This window comes from Oncorhynchus keta, chromosome 7, assembly GCF_023373465.1.
Source record: "Oncorhynchus keta strain PuntledgeMale-10-30-2019 chromosome 7, Oket_V2, whole genome shotgun sequence".
Lineage (NCBI taxonomy): Eukaryota > Metazoa > Chordata > Actinopteri > Salmoniformes > Salmonidae > Oncorhynchus > Oncorhynchus keta.
In genome coordinates this window covers 53,198,118-53,213,361 of record NC_068427.1, presented here as the reverse complement: position 1 = coordinate 53,213,361, position 15,244 = coordinate 53,198,118, and the positions used below count along the sequence as shown (strand labels likewise).

At 46.5% G+C, this 15,244-nt stretch overlaps 1 protein-coding gene across 1 annotated transcript in view; it reads right to left on the bottom strand.

Annotated features, from left to right (window-relative positions):
- The window catches only part of LOC118386452 (neuropilin-2-like), a 237,768-nt gene that overhangs the window by 34,466 nt on the left and 188,058 nt on the right, over nucleotides 1–15,244 (bottom strand). The window lies entirely within an intron of this gene.

Here is a 15,244-nt window from a genome sequence, read left to right as displayed (position 1 = left end):
AGAACAGGAGGGAGATAGTTAGCTCAACTGTCTATTACAGAACAGGAGGGAGATAGTTAGCTCTACTGTCTATTACAGAACAGGAGGGAGATAGTTAGCTCTACTGTCTATTACAGAACAGGAGGGAGATAGTCTGCTCTACTGTCTATTACAGAACAGGAGGGAGATAGTCAGCTCTACTGTCTATTACAGAACAGGAGGGAGATAGTCAGCTCTACTGTCTATTACAGAACAGGAGGGAGATAGTCAGCTCTACTGTCTATTACAGAACAGGAGGGAGATAGTCAGCTCTACTGTCTATTACAGAACAGGAGGGAGATAGTTTGCTCTACTGTCTATTACAGAACAGGAGGGAGATCGTCAGCTCTACTGTCTATTACAGAACAGGAGGGAGATCGTCAGCTCTACTGTCTATTACAGAACAGGAGGGAGATCGTCAGCTCTACTGTCTATTACAGAACAGGAGGGAGATAGTTAGCTCAACTGTCTATTACAGAACAGGAGGGAGATAGTTAGCTCTACTGTCTATTACAGAACAGGAGGGAGATAGTCAGCTCTACTGTCTATTACAGAACAGGAGGGAGATAGTCAGCTCTACTGTCTATTACAGAACAGGAGGGAGATAGTCAGCTCTACTGTCTATTACAGAACAGGAGGGAGATAGTTTGCTCTACTGTCTATTACAGAACAGGAGGGAGATAGTCAGCTCTACTGTCTATTACAGAACAGGAGGGAGATAGTTTGCTCTACTGTCTAGGAGAGAGCAGGAGGGAGATAGTCAGCTCTACTGTCTATTACAGAACAGGAGGGAGATAGTCAGCTCTACTGTCTATTACAGAACAGGAGGGAGATAGTCAGCTCTACTGTCTATTACAGAACAGGAGGGAGATAGTCAGCTCTACTGTCTATTACAGAACAGGAGGGAGATAGTTAGCTCTACTGTCTAGGAGAGAGCAGGAGGGAGATAGTTAGCTCTACTCCTCTACCCTCCTCTCCTCTCCTCTCTTCACCTCTCCTCTCCTCTCCTCTACCCACCTCACCTCTCCTCTACCCACCTCTCCTCTCCTCTACCCTCCTCTCCTCTACCCACCTCTCCTCTCCTCTGCCCTCCTCTCCTCTACCCTCCTCTCCTCTCCTCTACCCTCCTCTCCTCTACCCTCCTCTCCTCTACCCTCCTCTCCTCTCCTCTACCCTCCTCTCCTCTCCTCTACCCTCCTCTACCCTCCTCTCCTCTACCCTCCTCTCCTCTCCTATTCCCTCCTCTCCTCTACCCTCCTCTCCTCTCCTCTACCCTCCTCTCCTCTCCTCTACCCTCCTCTCCTATTCCCTCCTCTCCTCTACCCTCCTCTCCTCTCCTCTACCCTCCTCTCCTCTACCCTCCTCTCCTCTACCCTCCTCTCCTCTCCTCTACCCTCCTCTCCTCTACCCTCCTCTCCTCTACCCTCCTCTCCTCTACCCTCCTCATCTCTACCCTCCTCTCCTCTACCCTCCTCTCCTCTACCCTCCTCTCCTGTACCCTCCTCTCCTCTCCTCTACCCTCCTCTCCTCTACCATCCTCTCCTCTCCTCTACCCTCCTCTCTTCTCCTCTCCTCTACCCTCCTCTCCTCTACTCTCCTCTTCTCTACCCTCCTCTCCTCTCCTCTACCCTCCTCTCCTCTCCCCTCCTCTCCTCTACCCTCCTCTCCTCTCCTCTACCCTCCTCTCCTCTACCCTCCTCTCCTCCTCTACCCTCCTCTCCTCTACCCTCCTCTCCTCTCCTCTACCCTCCTCTCCTCTCTTCACCTCCCCTCTACCCTCCTCTCCTTTCCTCGACCCTCCTTTACTCTATCCTCCTCTCCTCTCCTCTACCCTCCTCTCTTCTAACCTCCTGTACTCTACCCTCCTCTCCTCTCCTCTCCTCTACCCCCCTCTCCTCTCCTGTACCCTCCTCTCCCCTACTCTCCTCTACCCTCATCTCCTCTACCCTCCTCTCCTCTACCCTCCTCTCCTCTACCCTCCTCTCCTCTTCTCTCCTCTCCTACCCTCCTCTACTCTACCTTCCTCTCCTCTCCTCTCCCCCCTACCCTCCTCTCCTCTACCCTCCTCTCATCTCCTCTACCTTCCTCTCCTCTACCTTCCTCTCCTCTGCTCCCCTTTCCTCTCCTCTCCTCTCCTCTCCTCTCCTCTCATCTCCTCTACTTTCCTCTCCTCAATCCTCCTCTCCCCCTACCCTCCTCTCCTCTACCATCCCCTACTCTACCCTCCTCTCCTCTCTTCACCTCCCCTCTACCCTCCTCTCCTTTCCTCGACCCTCCTTTACTCTATCCTCCTCTCCTCTCCTCTACCCTCCTCTCTTCTAACCTCCTGTACTCTACCCTCCTCTCCTCTCCTCTCCTCTACCCCCCTCTCCTCTCCTGTCCCCTCCTCTCCCCTACTCTCCTCTACCCTCATCTCCTCTACCCTCCTCTCCTCTACCCTCCTCTCCTCTACCCTCCTCTCCTCTTCTCTCCTCTCGTCTACCCTCCTCTACTCTACCTTCCTCTCCTCTCCTCTCCCCTACCCTCCTCTCCTCTACCCTCCTCTCATCTCCTCTACCTTCCTCTCCTCTACCTTCCTCTCCTCTGCTCCCCTTTCCTCTCCTCTCCTCTCCTCTCCTCTCCTCTCATCTCCTCTACTTTCCTCTCCTCAATCCTCCTCTCCCCTACCCTCCTCTCCTCTACCATCCCCTACTCTACCCTCCTCTCCTCTACCCTCCTCTCCTCTACCCTCCTCTCATCTCCGCTACCCTCCTCTCCTCTCCTCTCCTCTCCTCTCCTCTACCCTCCTCTACTCTACCCTCCTCTCCTCTACCCTCCTCTCCTATACCCACCTCTCCTCTCCTCTCCTCTCCTCTCCTCTCCTCTACCCTCCTCTTCTCCTCTCCTCTACCCTCCTCTCCTCTTCTCCTCTCCTCTCCACTACCCTCCTCTACCCTCCTCTACTCCCTTCTACTCTAATCTCATATCCTCTAATCTCCTCTACCTCAGTAGAGTAGAGTTCAGCAGAGGAGTGTACAGTAGAGTGGAGTACAGTACAGTAGAGTAGAATAGAGTACAGAAGAGTACAGTAGATGTCAATACAGTAGAGTAGAGTAGAGTAGAGTACAGTACAGTACAGTACAGTAGAGCACATTACAGTAGAGTAGAGTACAGTAGAGTAGATTACAGTACAGTAGAGCACAGCACAGTGCAGTAGAATAGAGTAGAGTACAGTACAGGACAGTGCAGTAGAATAGAGTACAGTGCAGTAGAATAGAGTACAGTGCAGTACAGTAGAGTAAAGTTCAGTAGAATAGAGTACAGTACAGTACAGCACAGTGCAGTAGAATAGAGTAGAATACAGTACCTATAGCTGTACATACCCTAGTCTTCCAGTAGAGACAGCTGTACATACCCTAGTCTTCCAGTACCTACAGCTGTACATACCCTAGTCTTCCAGTACCTACAGGTGTACATACCCTAGTCTTCCAGTACCTACAGCTGTACATACCCTAGTCTTCCAGTACCTATAGCTGTACATACCCAAGTCTTCCAGTACCTACAGCTGTACATACCCTAGTCTTCCAGTACCTACAGCTGTACATACCCTAGTCTTCCAGTACCTACAGCTGTACATACCCTAGTCTTCTAGTACCTACAGCTGTACATACCCTAGTCTTCCAGTACCTATAGCTGTACATACCCTAGTCTTCCAGTACCTACAGCTGTACATACCCTAGTCTTCCAGTACCTACAGCTGTACATACCCTAGTCTTCCAGTACCTATAGCTGTACATACCCTAGTCTTCCAGTACCTATAGCTGTACATACCCTAGTCTTCCAGTACCTATAGCTGTACATACCCTAGTCTTCCAGTACCTACAGCTGTACATACCCTAGTCTTCCAGTACCTACAGCTGTACATACCCTAGTCTTCCAGTACCTATAGCTGTACATACCCTAGTCTTCCAGTACCTACAGCTGTACATACCCTAGTCTTCTAGTACCTATAGCTGTACATACCCTAGTCTTCCAGTACTTCTGTACATACCCTAGTCTTCCAGTACCTACAGCTGTACATACCCTAGTCTTCCAGTACCTATAGCTGTACATACCCTAGTCTTCCAGTACCTACAGCTGTACATACCCTAGTCTTCTAGTACCTACAGCTGTACATACCCTAGTCTTCTAGTACCTACAGCTGTACATACCCTAGTCTTCCAGTACCTATAGCTGTACATACCCTAGTCTTCCAGTACCTATAGCTGTACATACCCTAGTCTTCCAGTACCTACAGCTGTACATACCCTAGTCTTCTAGTACCTACAGCTGTACATACCCTAGTCTTCCAGTACCTACAGCTGTACATACCCTAGTCTTCTAGTACCTACAGCTGTACATACCCTAGTCTTCCAGTACCTACAGCTGTACATACCCTAGTCTTCCAGTACCTATAGCTGTACATACCCTAGTCTTCCAGTACCTATAGCTGTACATACCCTAGTCTTCCAGTACCCAGAGCTGTACATACCCTAGTCTTCCAGTACCTACAGCTGTACATACCCTAGTCTTCCAGTACCTACAGCTGTACATACCCTAGTCTTCCAGTACCTACAGCTGTACATACCCTAGTCTTCCAGTACCTATAGCTGTACATACCCAAGTCTTCCAGTACCTATAGCTGTACATACCTAGTCTTCCAGTACCTACAGCTGTACATACCCTAGTCTTCCAGTACCTATAGCTGTACATACCCAAGTCTTCCAGTACCTATAGCTGTACATACCCTAGTCTTCCAGTACCTATAGCTGTACATACCCTAGTCTTCCAGTACCTACAGCTGTACATACCCTAGTCTTCCAGTACCTACAGCTGTACATACCCTAGTCTTCTAGTACCTATAGCTGTACATACCCAAGTCTTCCAGTACCTATAGCTGTACATACCCTAGTCTTCCAGTACCTATAGCTGTACATACCCTAGTCTTCCAGTACCTATAGCTGTACATACCCTAGTCTTCCAGTACCTATAGCTGTACATACCCTAGTCTTCCAGTACCCAGAGCTGTACATACCCTAGTCTTCCAGTACCTATAGCTGTACATACCCTAGTCTTCCAGTACCTACAGCTGTACATACCCTAGTCTTCCAGTACCTATAGCTGTACATACCCAAGTCTTCCAGTACCTATAGCTGTACATACCCTAGTCTTCCAGTACCTATAGCTGTACATACCCTAGTCTTCCAGTACCTATAGCTGTACATACCCAAGTCTTCCAGTACCTATAGCTGTACATACCCTAGTCTTCCAGTACCTATAGCTGTACATACCCTAGTCTTCCAGTAGAGACAGCTGTACATACCCTAGTCTTCCAGTACCTACAGCTGTACATACCCTAGTCTTCCAGTACCTATAGCTGTACATACCCTAGTCTTCCAGTACCTATAGCTGTACATACCCTAGTCTTCCAGTACCTATAGCTGTACATACCCTAGTCTTCCAGTACCTATAGCTGTACATACCCTAGTCTTCCAGTACCTAGAGCTGTACATACCCTAGTCTTCCAGTACCTATAGCTGTACATACCCTAGTCTTCTAGTACCTACAGCTGTACATACCCTAGTCTTCCAGTACCTATAGCTGTACATACCCTAGTCTTCCAGTACCTATAGCTGTACATACCCAAGTCTTCCAGTAGAGACAGCTGTACATACCCTAGTCTTCCAGTACCTATAGCTGTACATACCCTAGTCTTCCAGTACCTACAGCTGTACATACCCTAGTCTTCCAGTACCTATAGCTGTACATACCCTAGTCTTCCAGTACCTATAGCTGTACATACCCTAGTCTTCCAGTACCTACAGCTGTACATACCCTAGTCTTCTAGTACCTATAGCTGTACATACCCTAGCCTTCCAGTACCTATAGCTGTACATACCCTAGTCTTCCAGTACCTATAGCTGTACATACCCAAGTCTTCCAGTACCTATAGCTGTACATACCCTAGTCTTCCAGTACCTACAGCTGTACATACCCTAGTCTTCCAGTACCTATAGCTGTACATACCCTAGTCTTCCAGTACCTACAGCTGTACATACCCTAGTCTTCCAGTACCTATAGCTGTACATACCCTAGTCTCCCAGTACCTACAGCTGTACATACCCTAGTCTTCCAGTACCTATAGCTGTACATACCCTAGCCTTCCAGTACCTACAGCTGTACATACCCTAGTCTTCCAGTACCTATAGCTGTACATACCCAAGTCTTCCAGTAGAGACAGCTGTACATACCCTAGTCTTCCAGTACCTATAGCTGTACATACCCTAGTCTTCCAGTACCTACAGCTGTACATACCCTAGTCTTCCAGTACCTATAGCTGTACATACCCTAGTCTTCCAGTACCTATAGCTGTACATACCCTAGTCTTCCAGTACCTACAGCTGTACATACCCTAGTCTTCCAGTACCTATAGCTGTACATACCCAAGTCTTCCAGTACCTATAGCTGTACATACCCTAGTCTTCCAGTACCTATAGCTGTACATACCCTAGTCTTCCAGTACCTACAGCTGTACATACCCTAGTCTTCCAGTACCTACAGCTGTACATACCCTAGTCTTCTAGTACCTATAGCTGTACATACCCTAGTCTTCCAGTACCCACAGCTGTACATACCCTAGTCTTCCAGTACCTACAGCTGTACATACCCTAGTCTTCTAGCACCTATAGCTGTACATACCCAAGTCTTCCAGTACCTATAGCTGTACATACCCTAGTCTTCCGGTACCTACAGCTGTACATACCCTAGTCTTCCAGTACCTATAGCTGTACATACCCTAGTCTTCTAGTACCTACAGCTGTACATAGCCTAGTCTTCCAGTACCCAGAGCTGTACATACCCTAGTCTTCCAGTACCTATAGCTGTACATACCCTAGTCTTCCAGTACCTACAGCTGTACATACCCTAGTCTTCCAGTACCTATAGCTGTACATACCCAAGTCTTCCAGTACCTATAGCTGTACATACCCTAGTCTTCCAGTACCTATAGCTGTACATACCCTAGTCTTCCAGTACCTATAGCTGTACATACCCAAGTCTTCCAGTACCTATAGCTGTACATACCCTAGTCTTCCAGTACCTATAGCTGTACATACCCTAGTCTTCCAGTAGAGACAGCTGTACATACCCTAGTCTTCCAGTACCTACAGCTGTACATACCCTAGTCTTCCAGTACCTATAGCTGTACATACCTAGTCTTCCAGTACCTATAGCTGTACATACCCTAGTCTTCCAGTACCTATAGCTGTACATACCCTAGTCTTCCAGTACCTATAGCTGTACATACCCTAGTCTTCCAGTACCTAGAGCTGTACATACCCTAGTCTTCCAGTACCTATAGCTGTACATACCCTAGTCTTCTAGTACCTACAGCTGTACATACCCTAGTCTTCCAGTACCTATAGCTGTACATACCCTAGTCTTCCAGTACCTATAGCTGTACATACCCAAGTCTTCCAGTAGAGACAGCTGTACATACCCTAGTCTTCCAGTACCTATAGCTGTACATACCCTAGTCTTCCAGTACCTACAGCTGTACATACCCTAGTCTTCCAGTACCTATAGCTGTACATACCCTAGTCTTCCAGTACCTATAGCTGTACATACCCTAGTCTTCCAGTACCTACAGCTGTACATACCCTAGTCTTCTAGTACCTATAGCTGTACATACCCTAGCCTTCCAGTACCTATAGCTGTACATACCCTAGTCTTCCAGTACCTATAGCTGTACATACCCAAGTCTTCCAGTACCTATAGCTGTACATACCCTAGTCTTCCAGTACCTACAGCTGTACATACCCTAGTCTTCCAGTACCTATAGCTGTACATACCCTAGTCTTCCAGTACCTACAGCTGTACATACCCTAGTCTTCCAGTACCTATAGCTGTACATACCCTAGTCTTCCAGTACCTACAGCTGTACATACCCTAGTCTTCCAGTACCTATAGCTGTACATACCCTAGCCTTCCAGTACCTACAGCTGTACATACCCTAGTCTTCCAGTACCTATAGCTGTACATACCCAAGTCTTCCAGTAGAGACAGCTGTACATACCCTAGTCTTCCAGTACCTATAGCTGTACATACCCTAGTCTTCCAGTACCTACAGCTGTACATACCCTAGTCTTCCAGTACCTATAGCTGTACATACCCTAGTCTTCCAGTACCTATAGCTGTACATACCCTAGTCTTCCAGTACCTACAGCTGTACATACCCTAGTCTTCCAGTACCTATAGCTGTACATACCCTAGTCTTCCAGTACCTACAGCTGTACATACCCTAGTCTTCCAGTACCTATAGCTGTACATACCCTAGTCTTCCAGTACCTATAGCTGTACATACCCTATTCTTCCAGTACCTATAGCTGTACATACCCTAGTCTTCCAGTACCTACAGTTGTACATACCCAAGTCTTCCAGTACCTATAGCTATACATACCCTAGTCTTCCAGTACCTACAGCTGTACATACCCAAGTCTTCCAGTACCTATAGCTGTACATACCCTAGTCTTCCAGTACCTATAGCTGTACATACCCTAGTCTTCCAGTACCTACAGCTGTACATACCCTAGCCTTCCAGTACCTATAGCTGTACATACCCTAGTCTTCCAGTACCTACAGCTGTACATACCCTAGCCTTCCAGTACCTATAGCTGTACATACCCTAGTCTTCCAGTACCTATAGCTGTACATACCTAGCCTTCCAGTACCTATAGCTGTACATACCCTAGTCTTCCAGTACCTACAGCTGTACATACCATAGTCTTCCAGTACCTATAGCTGTACATACCCTATCCTTCCAGTACCTATAGCTGTACATACCCTAGTCTTCCAGTACCTATAGCTGTACATACCCAAGTCTTCCAGTACCTATAGCTGTACATACCCTAGTCTTCCAGTACCTACAGCTGTACATACCCTAGTCTTCCAGTACCTACAGCTGTACATACCCTAGTCTTCCAGTACCTATAGCTGTACATACCCTAGCCTTCCAGTACCTATAGCTGTACATACCCTAGTCTTCCAGTACCTATAGCTGTACATACCCTAGTCTTCCAGTACCTATAGCTGTACATACCCTAGTCTTCCAGTACCTACAGCTGTACATACCCTAGTCTTCCAGTACCTATAGCTGTACATACCCTAGTCTTCTAGTACCTACAGCTGTACATACCCTAGTCTTCCAGTACCTATAGCTGTACATACCCTAGTCTTCCAGTACCTACAGCTGTACATACCCTAGTCTTCCAGTACCTACAGCTGTACATACCCTAGTCTTCCAGTAGAGACAGCTGTACATAACCTAGTCTTCCAGTACCTATAGCTGTACATACCCTAGTCTTCCAGTACCTACAGCTGTACATACCCTGGTCTTCCAGTACCTACAGCTGTACATACCCTAGTCTTCCAGTACCTATAGCTGTACATACCCTAGTCTTCCAGTACCTATAGCTGTACATACCCTAGTCTTCTAGTACCTATAGCTGTACATACCCTAGTCTTCCAGTACCTACAGCTGTACATACCTAGTCTTCTAGTACCTATAGCTGTACATACCCTAGTCTTCCAGTAGAGACAGCTGTACATACCCAAGTCTTCTAGTACCTACAGCTGTACATACCCTAGTCTTCCAGTACCTATAGCTGTACATACCCTAGTCTTCCAGTACCTACAGCTGTACATACCCTAGTCTTCCGGTACCTATAGCTGTACATACCCTAGTCTTCCAGTACCTATAGCTGTACATACCCTAGTCTTCCAGTACCTACAGCTGTACATACCCTAGTCTTCCAGTACCTATAGTTGTACATACCCTAGTCTTCTAGTACCTACAGCTGTACATACCCTAGTCTTCCAGTACCTATAGCTGTACATACCCTAGTCTTCCAGTACCTACAGCTGTACATACCCTAGTCTTCCAGTACCTACAGCTGTACATACCCTAGTCTTCCAGTAGAGACAGCTGTACATAACCTAGTCTTCCAGTACCTATAGCTGTACATACCCTAGTCTTCCAGTACCTACAGCTGTACATACCCTGTCTTCCAGTACCTACAGCTGTACATACCCTAGTCTTCCAGTACCTATAGCTGTACATACCCTAGTCTTCCAGTACCTATAGCTGTACATACCCTAGTCTTCTAGTACCTATAGCTGTACATACCCTAGTCTTCCAGTACCTACAGCTGTACATACCCTAGCCTTCTAGTACCTATAGCTGTACATACCCTAGCCTTCCAGTAGAGACAGCTGTACATACCCAAGTCTTCTAGTACCTACAGCTGTACATACCCTAGTCTTCCAGTACCTATAGCTGTACATACCCTAGTCTTCCAGTACCTATAGCTGTACATACCCTAGTCTTCCAGTACCTATAGCTGTACATACCCTATTCTTCCAGTACCTATAGCTGTACATACCCTAGTCTTCCAGTACCTACAGTTGTACATGTACATACCCTAGTCTTCCAGTACCTATAGCTGTACATACCCTAGTCTTCCAGTACCTATAGCTGTACATACCCTAGTCTTCCAGTACCTACAGCTGTACATACCCTAGCCTTCCAGTACCTATAGCTGTACATACCCTAGTCTTCCAGTACCTACAGCTGTACATACCCTAGCCTTCCAGTACCTATAGCTGTACATACCCTAGTCTTCCAGTACCTATAGCTGTACATACCCTAGCCTTCCAGTACCTATAGCTGTACATACCCTAGTCTTCCAGTACCTACAGCTGTACATACCATAGTCTTCCAGTACCTATAGCTGTACATACCCTATCCTTCCAGTACCTATAGCTGTACATACCCTAGTCTTCCAGTACCTATAGCTGTACATACCCAAGTCTTCCAGTACCTATAGCTGTACATACCCTAGTCTTCCAGTACCTACAGCTGTACATACCCTAGTCTTCCAGTACCTACAGCTGTACATACCCTAGTCTTCCAGTACCTATAGCTGTACATACCCTAGCCTTCCAGTACCTATAGCTGTACATACCCTAGTCTTCCAGTACCTATAGCTGTACATACCCTAGTCTTCCAGTACCTATAGCTGTACATACCCTAGTCTTCCAGTACCTACAGCTGTACATACCCTAGTCTTCCAGTACCTATAGCTGTACATACCCTAGTCTTCTAGTACCTACAGCTGTACATACCCTAGTCGTCCAGTACCTATAGCTGTACATACCCTAGTCTTCCAGTACCTACAGCTGTACATACCCTAGTCTTCCAGTACCTACAGCTGTACATACCCTAGTCTTCCAGTAGAGACAGCTGTACATAACCTAGTCTTCCAGTACCTATAGCTGTACATACCCTAGTCTTCCAGTACCTACAGCTGTACATACCCTGGTCTTCCAGTACCTACAGCTGTACATACCCTAGTCTTCCAGTACCTATAGCTGTACATACCCTAGTCTTCCAGTACCTATAGCTGTACATACCCTAGTCTTCTAGTACCTATAGCTGTACATACCCTAGTCTTCCAGTACCTACAGCTGTACATACCCTAGCCTTCTAGTACCTATAGCTGTACATACCCTAGCCTTCCAGTAGAGACAGCTGTACATACCCAAGTCTTCTAGTACCTACAGCTGTACATACCCTAGTCTTCCAGTACCTATAGCTGTACATACCCTAGTCTTCCAGTACCTACAGCTGTACATACCCTAGTCTTCCAGTACCTATAGCTGTACATACCCTAGTCTTCCAGTACCTATAGCTGTACATACCCTAGTCTTCCAGTACCTACAGCTGTACATACCCTAGTCTTCCAGTACCTATAGTTGTACATACCCTAGTCTTCTAGTACCTACAGCTGTACATACCCTAGTCTTCCAGTACCTATAGCTGTACATACCCTAGTCTTCCAGTACCTACAGCTGTACATACCCTAGTCTTCCAGTACCTACAGCTGTACATACCCTAGTCTTCCAGTAGAGACAGCTGTACATAACCTAGTCTTCCAGTACCTATAGCTGTACATACCCTAGTCTTCCAGTACCTACAGCTGTACATACCCTGGTCTTCCAGTACCTACAGCTGTACATACCCTAGTCTTCCAGTACCTATAGCTGTACATACCCTAGTCTTCCAGTACCTATAGCTGTACATACCCTAGTCTTCTAGTACCTATAGCTGTACATACCCTAGTCTTCCAGTACCTACAGCTGTACATACCCTAGCCTTCTAGTACCTATAGCTGTACATACCCTAGCCTTCCAGTAGAGACAGCTGTACATACCCAAGTCTTCTAGTACCTACAGCTGTACATACCCTAGTCTTCCAGTACCTATAGCTGTACATACCCTAGTCTTCCAGTACCTACAGCTGTACATACCCTAGTCTTCCAGTACCTATAGCTGTACATACCCTAGTCTTCCAGTACCTATAGCTGTACATACCCTAGTCTTCCAGTAGAGACAGCTGTACATACCCTAGTCTTCCAGTACCTACAGCTGTACATACCCTAGTCTTCCAGTACCTATAGCTGTACATACCCTAGTCTTCCAGTACCTATAGCTGTACATACCCTAGTCTTCCAGTACCAATAGCTGTACATACCCTAGTCTTCCAATACCTACAGCTGTACATACCCTAGTCTTCCAGTACCTACAGCTGTACATACCCTAGTCTTCCAGTACCTATAGCTGTACATACCCTAGTCTTCCAGTACCTATAGCTGTACATACCCTAGTCTTCCAGTACCTATAGCTGTACATACCCAAGTCTTCCAGTAGAGACAGCTGTACATACCCTAGTCTTCCAGTAGAGACAGCTGTACATACCCTAGTCTTCCAGTACCTACAGCTGTACATACCCTAGTCTTCCAGTACCTATAGCTGTACATACCCTAGTCTTCCAGTACCTATAGCTGTACATACCCTAGTCTTCCAGTACCTATAGCTGTACATACCCTAGTCTTCCAGTACCTACAGCTGTACATACCCTAGTCTTCCAGTACCTACAGCTGTACATACCCTAGTCTTCCAGTACCTATAGCTGTACATACCCTAGTCTTCCAGTACCTATAGCTGTACATACCCTAGTCTTCCAGTACCTATAGCTGTACATACCCAAGTCTTCCAGTAGAGACAGCTGTACATACCCTAGTCTTCCAGTACCCAGAGCTGTACATACCCTAGTCTTCCAGTACCTATAGCTGTACATACCCTAGCCTTCTAGTACCTACAGCTGTACATACCCTAGTCTTCCAGTACCTACAGCTGTACATACCCTAGCCTTCCAGTAGAGACAGCTGTACATACCCAAGTCTTCCAGTACCTATAGCTGTACATACCCTAGTCTTCCAGTACCTATAGCTGTACATACCCTAGTCTTCCAGTACCTACAGCTGTACATACCCTAGTCTTCCAGTACCTATAGCTGTACATACCCTAGTCTTCTAGTACCTACAGCTGTACATACCCTAGTCTTCCAGTACCTATAGCTGTACATACCCTAGCCTTCCAGTACCTACAGCTGTACATACCCAAGTCTTCCAGTACCTATAGCTGTACATACCCTAGTCTTCCAGTACCTATAGCTGTACATACCCTAGTCTTCCAGTACCTACAGCTGTACATACCCTAGTCTTCCAGTACCTATAGCTGTACATACCCTAGTCTTCTAGTACCTACAGCTGTACATACCCTAGTCTTCCAGTACCTATAGCTGTACATACCCAAGTCTTCCAGTACCTATAGCTGTACATACCCTAGTCTTCCAGTACCTACAGCTGTACATACCCTAGTCTTCCAGTACCTATAGCTGTACATACCCTAGTCTTCCAGTACCTATAGCTGTACATACCCTAGTCTTCCAGTACCTACAGCTGTACATACCCTAGTCTTCCAGTACCTATAGCTGTACATACCCTAGTCTTCCAGTACCTATAGCTGTACATACCCTAGTCTTCCAGTACCTACAGCTGTACATACCCTAGTCTTCCAGTACCTACAGCTGTACATACCCTAGTCTTCCAGTACCTACAGCTGTACATACCCTAGTCTTCCAGTACCTATAGCTGTACATACCCTAGTCTTCCAGTACCTACAGCTGTACATACCCTAGTCTTCCAGTACCTATAGCTGTACATACCCTAGTCTTCCAGTACCTATAGCTGTACATACCCTAGTCTTCCAGTACCTATAGCTGTACATACCCTAGTCTTCCAGTACCTATAGCTGTACATACCCTAGTCTTCCAGTACCTACAGCTGTACATACCCTAGTCTTCCAGTACCTATAGCTGTACATACCCTAGCCTTCCAGTACCTATAGCTGTACATACCCTAGTCTTCCAGTACCTATAGCTGTACATACCCAAGTCTTCCAGTACCTACAGCTGTACATACCCTAGTCTTCCAGTACCTACAGCTGTACATACCCTAGTCTTCCAGTACCTATAGCTGTACATACCCTAGCCTTCCAGTACCTATAGCTGTACATACCCTAGTCTTCCAGTACCTATAGCTGTACATACCCTAGTCTTCCAGTACCTACAGCTGTACATACCCTAGCCTTCCAGTACCTATAGCTGTACATACCCTAGTCTTCCAGTACCTATAGCTGTACATACCCTAGCCTTCTAGTACCTATAGCTGTACATACCCTAGTCTTCCAGTACCTATAGCTGTACATACCCTAGTCTTCCAGTACCTACAGCTGTACATACCCTAGCCTTCCAGTACCTACAGCTGTACATACCCTAGTCTTCCAGTACCTATAGCTGTACATACCCTAGTCTTCCAGTACCTATAGCTGTACATACCCTAGTCTTCCAGTACCTATAGCTGTACATACCCTAGTCTTCCAGTACCTATAGCTGTACATACCCTAGTCTTCTAGTACCTACAGCTGTACATACCCTAGTCTTCCAGTACCTATAGCTGTACATACCCTAGTCTTCTAGTACCTACAGCTGTACATACCCTAGTCTTCCAGTACCTATAGCTGTACATACCCTAGTCTTCCAGTACCTATAGCTGTACATACCCTAGTCTTCCAGTACCTATAGCTGTACATACCCTAGTCTTCCAGTACCTATAGCTGTACATACCCTAGTCTTCCAGTACCTATAGCTGTACATACCCTAGTCTTCCAGTACCTATAGCTGTACATACCCTAGTCTTCCAGTACCTATAGCTGTACATACCCTAGTCTTCCAGTACCTATAGCTGTA